Raw genomic sequence first — 12932 nt, 5'->3', positions numbered from 1 at the left:
TAAAAAGGAAACTACCTCAATTAGTTTATAGATATCCGGTTCTTTTGGGTACCCCAAAAGACATATTCAGGTCAAGAGATAAACCAATTGCAAGGTAGAGGTACCTTCAATCTATGCAGAATCAATTTTACACAGGATCATTCTTCTTCACAGCTTGAAACAAAAAATTCCAGGCTATGGTCTTACCGAGCTGAGTCTGTGCTCCAAAAGTCAGCTGCTGGAAATTAAATTACTTTATTTTTATTATTATTATTTATATTTTTGTTTTTTGTAGCTGTTAAGATCAAATGACACATACTGCACCAAAATGCAAGGTGCTTGACGTGTACAAACTAAAAAATTCATTCACAAATTAGGGCATGCATTTCTGGACGATTTTAGGAATAGATACTATTAAAACTATATCCAAAAATGAATACCTTTTCTTAATGAGATTAATCCAAAAATTAATTTAATAGATAAAATAGTAATTAGAAACCAATTAGCTGTGATGGAAAATGTAGCAGTTTTTCCTTTGAAATGTGAATCAGCAAATCTCCGTACAACCTTTATCTTTAAACAAAAAATTGAATTTTTAACTAGTAATAATTAATTATTTTCAAATTTTCATTCAATTTACATTTTACTGTTAATTTAAATTTTAAGAGTTTTCACTGGAATTACACTCTACTAGAACCAAATTTCCAATAATTCCTATCCCCACTTTTTATTAATTAAAAAAAATCTCCAAAATAAAATAAAATAAATAATATTTTAATTTGCTCAGCCTCCATTTAATGATTTTTTTTTTAAAATTCAAGCTTCCCCTCACCAACCCTATAATTTCGTAAAATTTAAAAATAAATAAAATGAGAAATTAAGAATAAATTGTGGTTTTCTCTTTTTCAAAAAAAAATAAAAAAAGGTGAAATAAAATATTTACTTACGTAATTAAATTTAACAATTTCATTTTCATTTTTTTAAATAATTAAATAATAATTAGAATCCTTGTTCTATTTAGTTCAATCAATAGTTTTCTACTTTTTAAATGAATAAATTAGATCCAATTTAAATAATAGATAATCATTTCTTTCATCTTTAGAAAAGACACATTAATTAAATTATAATTTAAAATTCAATGTAAAGTTATAAGGCAGCCATTTATTTTTCTCTTTACTTGTACTTAAGAAAAGAACACAGCCTTTATAAACCTATTACGTCACAAAATAAATCTAAAAGCTTCCTTTTATTTGCTAAATACTTCCTAAATAAAAGATCAATTCTGATTGGTCCACGTATGTACATAATGTTCATCCACATAAAACTTCAACTTCAAGTGACAATACAAAAAAATAATCCCTGAATATTGGGTTTATTAATGCATAAATTTAAAAAAAGACCATATCAGAAATTCTTTTTCATTTTTTTACAATAGAAGTATAAAATTTCTAGTTTAAAAACAATTTTTTTTTTAATTGAAGCTAAGAGGCTGTCGTAGCAAGTGCAAAGCCCCCTTCTCCTGCCTGCTCTGGACCTGTGAAGATCAGCCCTGCTGTAAGTCGTTTTTTTAAATTAATTAATAGGAAAAAATTCTCAATTCCCATCTAATTTTACTTAAAACTTGTTTATTGTGTTATAAGCTTCAAAGTGATATATAATTTTACACATTTTACCATTGATTGATATTAGAAAAATGTGTTTAAAGAAAATTCCAATTTGACAGAGAGAATCCAATATGGCCAGCCAAATGGAATTGAATTTCATTTTTTTAAAATTGCTTTTTAGGCTTGTTTTCACAACTTCCAATCCCAAAAACTTTCTAAAAATGTTCAATCCATTCAATATTAACTATTTAAAATATTTTTTTAATAATTTTCTTTTTTTATTTAAAAAAGTGAAAATCGGCCTATTGCGCAATCATCCGTGAATTTTAATTTTAAATTTTTTCCTCATTTTCCTTTGTAAATTCTTTAATAATCCAACTAAAAAATGTTCATACTTTATCCTTTTATAAATTTTTTGCTATAATTTAATGGATTTATTCAATTTTCTTTACAAAAAGGAAATCGGACCCATCACGCAATTTTCCGTAAAATATTTTTTTTTAAATAACTTATTTTTTCTTAATAATCCAAATAAAAAGTGTTATTACTTCACCTTTTTATTAATATTTTACTAAAATTATTAATTTTTTATTCAAAAATCTAAAATTGGTCTCTCACGCTAATTCCCGTAATATAAAGATTTTTTTAAATTTTACTTTCTCTCCCTAATTCTTTAAAAATCCAACTGGAAAATATTAATACTTATTCTTTTTATTAATATAAAATGTCTAAAATTATTTCAGAAAAAATAGGAGCAGGAAAAAAATATAAAAAAAATCCTAAGAAAAGCCCAAGGTAAGATCCAACATTTAAAAAAAATCACTTTTTAAGTATTTTTTAAAAATTTAATTTTTTGGCAGTGTTTAATAAATTATATATATAAATTGATGCACTTTTATTAATATTTAATTCTAATTTCAGATGGGAGCAATTTTCTATTGCAACAATTTGATTAATTTATTCGACATGGAGAATATGATCCTGATTCATGCCTCAAAAGAGCCGCAAAAAAAAAGTATCAAAGTAAGTGAAAAAAAAAACTGATAAATTTAAGTTTTTTCTATTTTTATTTTTTAGAATTTTCAGAATTAAAGTGGTCATTTTTTAGACCCTTACATTGTCTGATAGTATTGCAACAATTGAAATTTTAGGTCTGTCCATCTTAAAATTGTTAAGTTTCGATTTGGTCTCACTAATTCTTAAAAATTCAAATTTAAAATGTTTGTAATTCACCTCTTTATTAATATTTTACTATAATTTGCTACAATTATTAATTTTTTATTCTTAAGTCTAAAATAGGTCCCCCACGTTAATTTCCGTGATATATTTTTTTAAATTTTATTTTGTCACTATTCTACAATAATCCAACTAAAATGTATAAGTACTCAATCTTTTTAATAATTTCATGTGTTTTCTAATTATTTTTATTTTTTCAGAAAAGACAAGAGCTCCAGAAAACAACTAAAATAAGTTTTTCTTTAAAAAGAATAACCGAAGGTAAGATAAAAAAGTTTTTTCCCTTTTTACGTATTTTTTTAAAATTATTTTTTACAATATTTGATACATTTCTGCATAATAAAAAAATAAATTATTACCTATATATATTTTGCACTTTTTATTAATATTTAATTCTAATTTCAGATGGGAGAATTTTTCTATTGCAACACTTTGGTTAACTGATTCAACATGGACAATGATACTGATTCATCCCACAAAATGGTCTCAAAAAAAAAATGTATCAAAGTAAGAGGAAAAAACTATTTGATAAATTTATGTTTTTTCTATTTTTTTAAAATATTTTTTTTATATAGAATTTTCAAAATTAAAACGTTTTTCTTTCTAGACCCTTAGATTGTCTGATAGTATTGCAATAATTGAAATTTTAGGTTTGTACATAATGTTAGGATTGATTGTTAAATTCAATTCCTAACTGTTATGGCCTAAAATAAGATCAATTTTGTAAACTAAAAAACAATCATTAATTTTGAAAATGGATATATAAAGAAATAAGAAAAAAAAATAGAAATAATAAAATATATATCAATTAGTCAAAATTTGCCTTGCCAAGGATCTGTAAAAAAAAGAATTTTCTTTTATTCCTTAATTCTATTGTTTCAAGAACAAATTTCCTTGAAGTTAAGCGAAAATAGAGTTGGTAATGTATTTTCATTTCCAAATTGGAAAATCCAAAATATATTACCATCTCATTTTAAGTGGAAAGTTTTCCATAACTTTTGCCACAAAGACAGGACAACACTTTGTTGTTGAAACGTTGGTAATAAAAAGAAATATCCTTTTTTTTATTGGCTGATCCTCATCAAGATTTCTTTTATTACTATGTAGCTACTTTTTTTTAAAATACATTTTGTGGTTACCTGGACCTCCCAACATCTACTTTTCCCCATGATAGCCTTTCATTCACACAGGATTGTTCTGGAATAACGTACGGATTTATCCAGAGCAATCTGAACTTAGGTAGCCCAGATGGTCAAGATCTGTCGTTAGCAAATAAATTTATTTCATTGGGGGAGGGGGGTGAGTGATGCGACCGGAACCATCGGAAATAAGAGTCTGGAATTATAGTTTATTTTTAATAATGTTTTTTTTTCAGATAATTTTTTTTATTAAATGAATATAAAAAAATTATAAGTACAAATTTATTTTTTTGTCTTTTTTATTATCTAATTATACTTGAATTTGCAATATTTCGATCTACCTGGAACAACATAGCTTAGATTTGTTGCCTTTTTTCAAGCTAAGTAATTTCTTAGTCATATTTTTCTAAAACAACTTTCCTTATTTTTTAAGATGGATCTTCTCTTCTACTTGAAAATCCTTTAGTATAATATTCTTTTTTTTTTGTCACTTTTTAATGTACTATAGAGTTTTCTATTCTGTATTAATTCCCTACATGATACGGTGCGCGTCCCATTCGTGCCCAATATTCTAAGTTTTCATTTTTTCCCCCTTCCGAAGTCTGAGTTGATTCAATCTATGGGAATGAATCATACCCTAAAAAAATTGATTAAAACAACCAAGACTCAGATGGTAAAAAAAACAACAACCTGGAATACAGAGCACTAGCAGGATTCACAAATAGAAATTAAAAAAATTAAAATAACTGTACAAAAAAAAAGAATGAAAAGAAAATGGAATACTACAGAAAAGGATTATCGAATAGTACAGTGAGGAATTTTTATTCTCAAATAATAAGGAAAATTATATAGAAAAACAGGATTAAGAACGTTAACTCTGCTAGATAAATGATCAATTACATGATTTTCTTGTTCTATTTTTTAATATTGTTCTTTTCAACATTTAATGAATATAGAAATAAATTGATTTAACAAAATAGAAATTGAAAGGGTGGCCTAAAATCAAAATCCCCAAACAAGCCCCCTATTTTCCAAAAAATTAATAGGAACAGGCAGCTGCTGATGGAATGGCTGAGGAAAACTGGAAAACTACAGAATCTGAATTGCTTTCTCTTTTGATTTAAGGGATTTTATTATTATGTCTATAACACCTGCAGCCATTTATATTTGTAGATGAAGTGTACTTTTTTATACGTAATTGTAACAATTTTTAAATTAAATTTATGTAGGATAATACTAATCATAATTGCAGTAAGAACAATTACAGGACGGCTTTCTCTTAGAATTAAACCCACTTCAAGTTGAATACCATGTAATATACCCATAAATATGCACCTTATCTCCGAGAGCTCTCATCTTGTTTTTACGAAAAAGTGATAGTTCATTTATTTTATGAGTGGGAAGATTGAAGTCAAGAAACAAAAATCTACCGTAAGTTTACTTCCAATTGTGGGATTTCACTAAAAACCTAAGTCCTATTGTGAGGTAACCGGACACCGTAATTAACAGTTTCGAGTTTCTGTAGTTATAAATTTGTTTAAAAAAATCAACTTATTCGACACAGGAAACCCTAAAAGTATATTTCCAGTGAAAATTCAATATAGAAAATATAAAAAACAAAAACTAAACTTACATGAATAATTTTCCTTTGTGGCTATTTCCAAATTGTTGAATTAGAATAAATTTTAAATTTGTTGATTCCACAGCCAAATCCATAAATTGTATTATCCATTCATTTTGAATAAAACTAAACAATTCGTGTATCAAAATTTTTAAAAAACAAAGCGCAATTTGAAATCACTAATTCACTGAACACATTTGCATAACCTCACCAGTATCACACTAGTAAAAAATGCCTCTGAAGGCTTTGGATAGTAAAAAGAGTGAATTCCACTAATAATGATAATAATCACAATATACAAAGCGAATAATTTTTAAAAAAATAACATAGAACTTAAAAAACTTGACATTTCAACAAACTTTTAACATGTACCTCACAACACTCAGCTACGTAATAAATCAGAAAAATAACTGCGAAAATAATATCCCCACTCCAGTCATAAAGTGTTTTAGTCGTACTATTGGATAAAAACACGTTTATTTCTCTATCTTTTGACGTAAGTCCTTCCTAGTAAACCATCAAATTAGTGTCATCTTTTCTGTTAGTAATAAGAAATAAGGGAACTACAGACTTTGTAATAAAATTAAGAAAATACATAGTCTCCAGTATAATTCAACCTTTTCTCTTTTCTACGTTTAATTTTGGAAAATACCTCCTACTCTAAAGTTATAATTTACATACATACATTTAGATCTTTTATTGAAATTTACAACTGCAACAATTGTTGCAAGTATGTTTAATATATGATATCACTTTGTCAGAATTATGGTGAACATTTAACTTTACTGCTATCATGATTAGAGTAGATCGCGAAGTCATCTTCTCTTCAATCTCCTTGGAGCATTACCTGGTAAAGGCGGAAAGGGATAGGTGTTCGGTTTAAAAGATTTAGTATGACCTGCTGTAGAGTAGTGAAATTTTGAAAAAATGAGTTTTCTCCTGATCTTTGAGTGAAAGGGATTTTGTGGTCATAATGGTTCTCTAATGTGAGGTTAGATATATTAAAATGGTATTTTTTGACTGTTAATACTTGATGCTTTGAGAATTGGATCATTTAGTCGATCACCATACTTACAATGCCGTTTGACCAAAAATAGGGCGGGGTTGAAAAAGTAGGTATAAGACTTTTGTTATTCAGGTTGAGGGTGATGGTTAGTTTCTTGCTTTTTCAGAGTTGTATGGGGGGGGGGGCTCCAGGGCAACCATTTTGTCTGGCTTCAGTCCAAGGTAGCGTATTTTTACTGCAGTTGGTATGGCAATTGGCTGATGAAGATGAGGGAAACTTATAGTTGAATAATTTTTTGCGCATTTCTTTTCACGTCATTTTTATGTAGGATTGGTGGTAGAGTCTTCTTTCTTTCAGAATCTATATAATGATAAATATATTTTAAAGTTTTAATGCCCAAGTTCGAAATTCAAGGAACACAGACAGTATGAAAAAGTTAAAGGAGTGTTTACACCAATTTTTTTATTTCGCAAATATAGCTCAATATTTTTTTCATATTGCAATAATTTTGGATATCGATTTTCACTGGGAATTTGAAGGACCCTCTCTCTCTCTGAAAAAAGTGCATTTTCTCTCAGTGTGTCGTGGTTTTTTCTAAAAATAATTTATAAATAATAAATATTATTTATATTATATTATAAATTTATAATAAATTTAATTTCTTTTCCATGGAGCTTTGATTTATTTCCCACTTGAGATCTATTCTGACAATGGGTTCAGCTACGCTCCCTTCTCTTCCTCACTCACTCAATCACTCTCTTTCTTTTCTTTCCAAGAAAAATTTCAAAAAAGAAAAGCACCCTTCTCCATCTGGTTGTAATGAATTAATAGGAAAAACACTTTTCTTTCAATGGCTAGGTGAGGGAAAAATTGCATGGTTAGCTCTTCACATTTCTTTATTGATAGATGCTGCAAACTGCATACTAACGATGTCTATTCGCTAAATGTAATACTATTATGCTTGGCAGCGCTTCTCTTGAGCACTTTATAAACTACTCTCGTAAAATGTAAAACACATGTTGCTTTCCAAGTAAATAATCTACAAATATAAAATAATTATTTTTTAATCTTGGAGTTTTACTAATAATAGCGTGCTTATAATTAAATGTAAAGAACAATGAATGATTCGTTTAAGATTCTCTCCCCAATGTAATTAGTTGTTGCTAAAAAAAAAAAAATAAATAAAAAAAAGTGCTGAAAACCTAAATCTAAATTCACAGAAAAACCACTCTCATATTCTCCTTCTACTCTCGTTCTCTCCCTCTCTTATAGATTCGCCAAAAAATATTAATTTTCCGTGAGTGAGCCTCTGAATTAGCAGAGAAAAATAAATTAATATAAATTCAAGAAAATTTAGAGGGGAAAAAATCTTTTTCTGCCAATAATTTTTTTTTTCAATTAACTCTTACATCCCTAGTAAGGGGAGGATTGTGTTGGTGTCAAATTTCAATCACCATTTGTCTGAGTTTGTGTGTGAGACAATGAGCTGTTAGAAATGCTAGAAAGTGAAAACCCAAGAGCCACCGAACACCGGGAACTCTACATGGGAATCCCAACAACGCTGATCACTTAGCAAATCCCTCCGCCATTTAGGATGATCTTATGATAAATGTAAAACTTTTTAAGAACTCGTTGGGCTAGACATTTTAAATATAAAAATTTATGAGGGCATTTTTTTTTTCTAATGCTTTTGTTGAAATTAAATGTTCATTTCTTTTTTAGCAAATTTTTATTTAAAATATTTATGTCTGTAAAGCAATTTAATTATGCATTTTATTATATATATTTTTTTTTAATTTCAGCAAGTGCGGTAGTGTTTAATTTTTCGGAAGTGATTGCCACGTGACTATTTTCTGGTTTCAACAAATAATTTTTTTTAAATAGTGCGTTCATAAAAATAATAGTAAACAAAAGAAAGTATTTCGGTTTTTCAAAATTCCGTCACAAAAAAAAAAGAAAAAGCGTTACAGTATTTTTGCGTTCACATATCTTTTTAAACTGTGTCAAGTGTCCAGCAATGTTGAGGATGTGAAGACATCAATCCAGTAGCCTGATATTCCAGCCTTCAACAGGACGTAAGGAGTTGATAGTGGTTCCATATATATGTGGCAGTTCTCTCAAATGAGATATTAAACAAAAAAACAAAAACAAATACTATAAAAATTATAATTCCAATACTCTTTATTTATTTGTTTGTTAATAAAAATTTTTTCCACAGGCTTTTAACGTTTTATGTTGTATAATATTTTTAATATAGATTATTATTTTTGGGAGCAGCTTGGCATCGTTTCGAATCAAATATCATTTATACTTTTAACGGCTTTCGAGAATTTCTTAATCGACCATTACCGATAAAAATCAACTAAACAATCAATAAATATATTAATTTATTAATTTCTACGTGCATGATAATTTTCATTAATTATTTGTAATATTTTTTTTGGAATTATAATTATTTAAATTTAAACATTTATATGGCCACTATTAACATCCTTCTTCGGAACTTCAAGTTCCAGTGAAGCAGAACAAGTAAAAGATAAGTATTTCTTACTTAATTTTATTTGTTTATTTTGTTATTAATATGCAGGCAAATTAGGATAGTATATTCGAGAGAATGTAAAAGGTCCTCTGAGTCAGCGATTCCCAAAAATGTCATCAGATTTGGGAACAGGGGAATGAAGTATACAAATAATTCGTGCTTCAAATTGCATTTGTTTTTTCTTTTCTTTTTTTTTACCCTTTGCATGGAAATTTTACTCAAGGGGGGAACACAGTTTTGCCCCATCATTCCCCGAAGGAGTAGGAATTACAGCCACACCCTCAGCAGACCTGTTAAACACAATTTAAAAAAAAAAAAATACTAACTTTGGATGGATTTTTTTTTTTTGCGATAACGGTCTGTTTGTCTTGTGGCCATCTTCTTCTTCTTTTTCTTCCTTTGGTGCAGGGCCTTTGCCTCCTTAGTAGGAAGTCTCAATCATCTCTGCCCGTAGCTTTGCTACTCTACTGTCTGACCGCCCATCATCTGCAGATCCGCCTTCGGATCCTACAGCCAACCGTAACATTGGCCGACCTTTAGGTATTCCTCATCCTGGGTGTCCTCCATAGACTTTTCGAGGGGCTCTCCCTACACTCATTTTGTGAAGGTGACCTCTCCCCCAACCACCGCAACCTCCCCACTTTGCCAAAATTGTCACAAATTTAGATGTGACAAAAAAGGCGATTTTAGTACATGTATAGTACCCTATTTATGAACTTAAAGATACTCAGAGGACAAACCGGAAAAAAATAATCAGTGTTTTATTTATTTACGTTTTTTTATGTACGTATATTATTAACTTTTTAAAATATTGTACGCACAATTATATAAATGTCAATTTTAATGATTTACACCCACATAACAACATAAGCAGTTCACAAACGTACAATTAGAAAGACAAAAAAATTTGTTCATAATACCATAAATAAACAAATAATTTTGATTTAAAATTAGCGTACAATCAACATATCGGTAGATTCAATTGTAAAAAGAGAATAGTACGATTTTGAGTCATGTTACTTCCTCCAAACAGAAACATGATCGAAATTTCCAAATCGAATTTACTCACTAGAATGATTCTATGTTAGGACAAATATTCTACTTGTGGGATTCTAAATTAATGTAACACCAGCAGTATAATGCGGTCCAAAACGGTAATGAAATGGCTATGCACTAGTAATATACTACCATCGGAATGATAAAACATTTTCACTTCGAGAACTAGTACCTTAGTAGCGTTCTATGTTAAAGAATAACTGTTAGGAAGATACAAAGTACCAGCTTACAAACAATAGGAAATAATTAAAACAATATTATTGGATAAAACGTCAATTTCAATACCAATTCTTTAAAATAAGCGGGCTATTGCGAGATCATGTTTAACGATGTTGCACAAATTAAGAGAAAATTACACCAACTAGAAATTAGGCATTAAGTTATTAGTTTGATAATTCTAAAGAGACGAACCGCAAAATTAATATAAATTCTTAATGATAAACCGGCGAAATCGGTGAATAAGTAAAAAGAAAAGAAAAACTGAAATTAGAAAACTTTTAGATACAATGTCAGCGCATCACCGTCAGGTTAATAGCACACTACTTTCGGGCCCGAGTTGAGGAATTATATTAGGGGTCACCATCACCATGATAGCCCTCCACTTTTTTGCCAAGGTGCCACACTTAGATATAATGTTAGTTTATCACCAGCAGGTTAATACAACCATTTTTTATCGCGAGTTTAGATATTATAAGGGTGTCACCAGCAGGTTGATACCACTCTCTTATTATACCAGCACTAGGCGTTTAGATATAATGTTAGATTATCACCAGCAGGTTGATACAACCATTTTTTATTGCGAGTTTAGATATTATTAGGTTATCACCGGCAGGTTGATACCACTCTCTTTTTATGCCAGCCCTGCGCGTTTAAATATAATGTTAGTGCATCACCAGCAGACTGATACAACCATTTCTTATTGCGAGTTTAGATATTATTAGGGTGTCACCAGCAGGTTGATACCACTCTCTTTTTATGCCAACTCTTCGCGTTTAGATAGAACGTTAGTTTATCACCAGCAGATTGAAAAAACTAATTCTTATTGCGAGTTTAGATATTATAAGGGTGTCACCAGCAGGATGATACCACTCTCTTTTTATGCCAGCTCTACGCGTTTAGATATAATGTTAGATTATCACCAGCAGGTTGATACAACCATTTCTTATTACGAGATTAGATATTATTAGGGTGTCACCAGCAGGTTGATACCACTCTCTTTTTATGCCAGCTCTACGCGTTTAGATAGAACGTTAGTTTATCACCAGCAGGTTGATAAAACCATTTCTTATTGCGAGTTTAGATATTATTAGGGTGTCACCAGCAAATAGATGGTTGATACCACTCTCTTTTTATGCCAGCGTTACGCGTTTAAATATATGTTAGTGTATCACCAGCAGACTGATACAACCATTTCTTATTGCGAGTTTAGATATTAATAAGGTGTCACCAGCAGGATGATACCATTCACTTTGTATGCCAGCTCTACGCGTTTAGATATACTGTTAGATTATCACCAGCAGGTTGATACAACCATTTTTTATTGCGAGATTAGAAATTATTAGGTTATCACCGGCAGGTTGATACCACTCTCTTTTTATGCCAGCGTTACGCGTTTAAATATAATGTTAGTGTATCACCAGCAGACTGATACAACCATTTCTTATTGCGAGTTTAGATATTATTAGGGTGTCACCAGCAGGATGATACCATTCACCTTGTATGCCAGCTCTACGCGTTTAGATATACTGTTAGATTATCACCAGCAGGTTGATACAACCATTTCTTATTGCGAGTTTAGATATTATTAGGGTGTCACCAGCAGGTTAATGCCACTCTCTTTTTATATCAGCTCTACGCGTTTAGATATAATGTTAGTTTATCACCAGCAGGTTAATACAACCATTTCTTATTGCGAGTTTACATATTATTAGGGTGTCACCAGCAGGATGATACCATTCTCTTTTTATGCCAGCTCTACGCGTTTAGATATAATATTAGATTATCACCAGCAGGTTGATACAACCATTTTTTATTGCGAGATTTGATATTATTAGGGTGTCACCAGCAGGATGATACCACTCACTTTGTAAGCCAGCTCTACGCGTTTAGATATACTGTTAGATTATCACCAGCAGGTTGATACAACCATTTCTTATTGCGAGTTTAGATATTATTAGGGTGTCACCAGCAGGATGAATCCACTCTCTTTTTATGCCAGCGTTACGCGTTTAAATATATTGTTAGTGTATCACCAGCAGACTGATACAACCATTTCTTATTGCGAGTTTAGATATTATTAGGGTGTCACCAGCAGGATGATACCACTCACATTGTAAGCCAGCTCTACGCGTTTAGATATACTGTTAGATTATCACCAGCAGGTTGATACAACCATTTCTTATTGCGAGTTTAGATATTATTAGGGTGTCACCAGCAGATTGATGCCACTCTCTTTTTATGCCAGCTCTACGCGTTTAGATATAATGTTAGATTATCACCAGCAGGTTGATACAACCATTTCTTATTGCGAGTTTAGATATTATAAGGGTGTCACCAGCAGGATGATACCACTCTCTTTTTATGCCAGCTCTACGCGTTTAGATATACTGTTAGATTATCACCAGCAGGTTGATACAACCATTTCTTATTACGAGATTAGATATTATTAGGGTGTCACCAGCAGGTTGATACCATTCTCTTTTTATGCCAGCTCTACGCGTTTAGATAGAACGTTAGTTTATCACCAGCAGGT

General features: G+C 30.2%; 2 long non-coding RNA genes across 9 annotated transcripts in view; one reads left to right on the top strand and one right to left on the bottom strand.

Moving 5' to 3' along the window:
• LOC141454691 (uncharacterized) overlaps window positions 1-6401 on the bottom strand; it is a 55503-nt gene extending 49102 nt beyond the window's left edge. For 3 of the 8 annotated variants that reach the window (XR_012458891.1, XR_012458893.1, XR_012458895.1), the window contains exons 1-3: window positions 5592-6394; window positions 420-552; window positions 16-217 (exon numbers count right to left, since the gene is read on the bottom strand). This is a non-coding gene — a long non-coding RNA (uncharacterized lncRNA). Of the gene's footprint in view, window positions 1-15; window positions 218-419; window positions 553-5591 lie in introns of all 8 variants that reach the window. The other 5 variants (XR_012458890.1, XR_012458894.1, XR_012458896.1 and 2 more) reach the window with 4 other exon arrangements.
• Window positions 1439-3963, top strand: LOC141454690 (uncharacterized). The gene is made up of 5 exons (XR_012458888.1): window positions 1439-1533; window positions 2327-2378; window positions 2505-2606; window positions 3020-3080; window positions 3225-3963. It is a non-coding gene; the product is annotated as an uncharacterized lncRNA (long non-coding RNA).
• Window positions 6402-12932: the final 6531 nt, after the last annotated feature.

The sequence above is a fragment of the Rhodnius prolixus genome, unplaced genomic scaffold, assembly GCF_049639745.1.
Source record: "Rhodnius prolixus isolate KJV_2025 unplaced genomic scaffold, Rpr scaffold_9, whole genome shotgun sequence".
Lineage (NCBI taxonomy): Eukaryota > Metazoa > Arthropoda > Insecta > Hemiptera > Reduviidae > Rhodnius > Rhodnius prolixus.
Note: the sequence above shows the minus strand (reverse complement) of the source record. Positions and strands in the feature narration are given on the sequence as shown.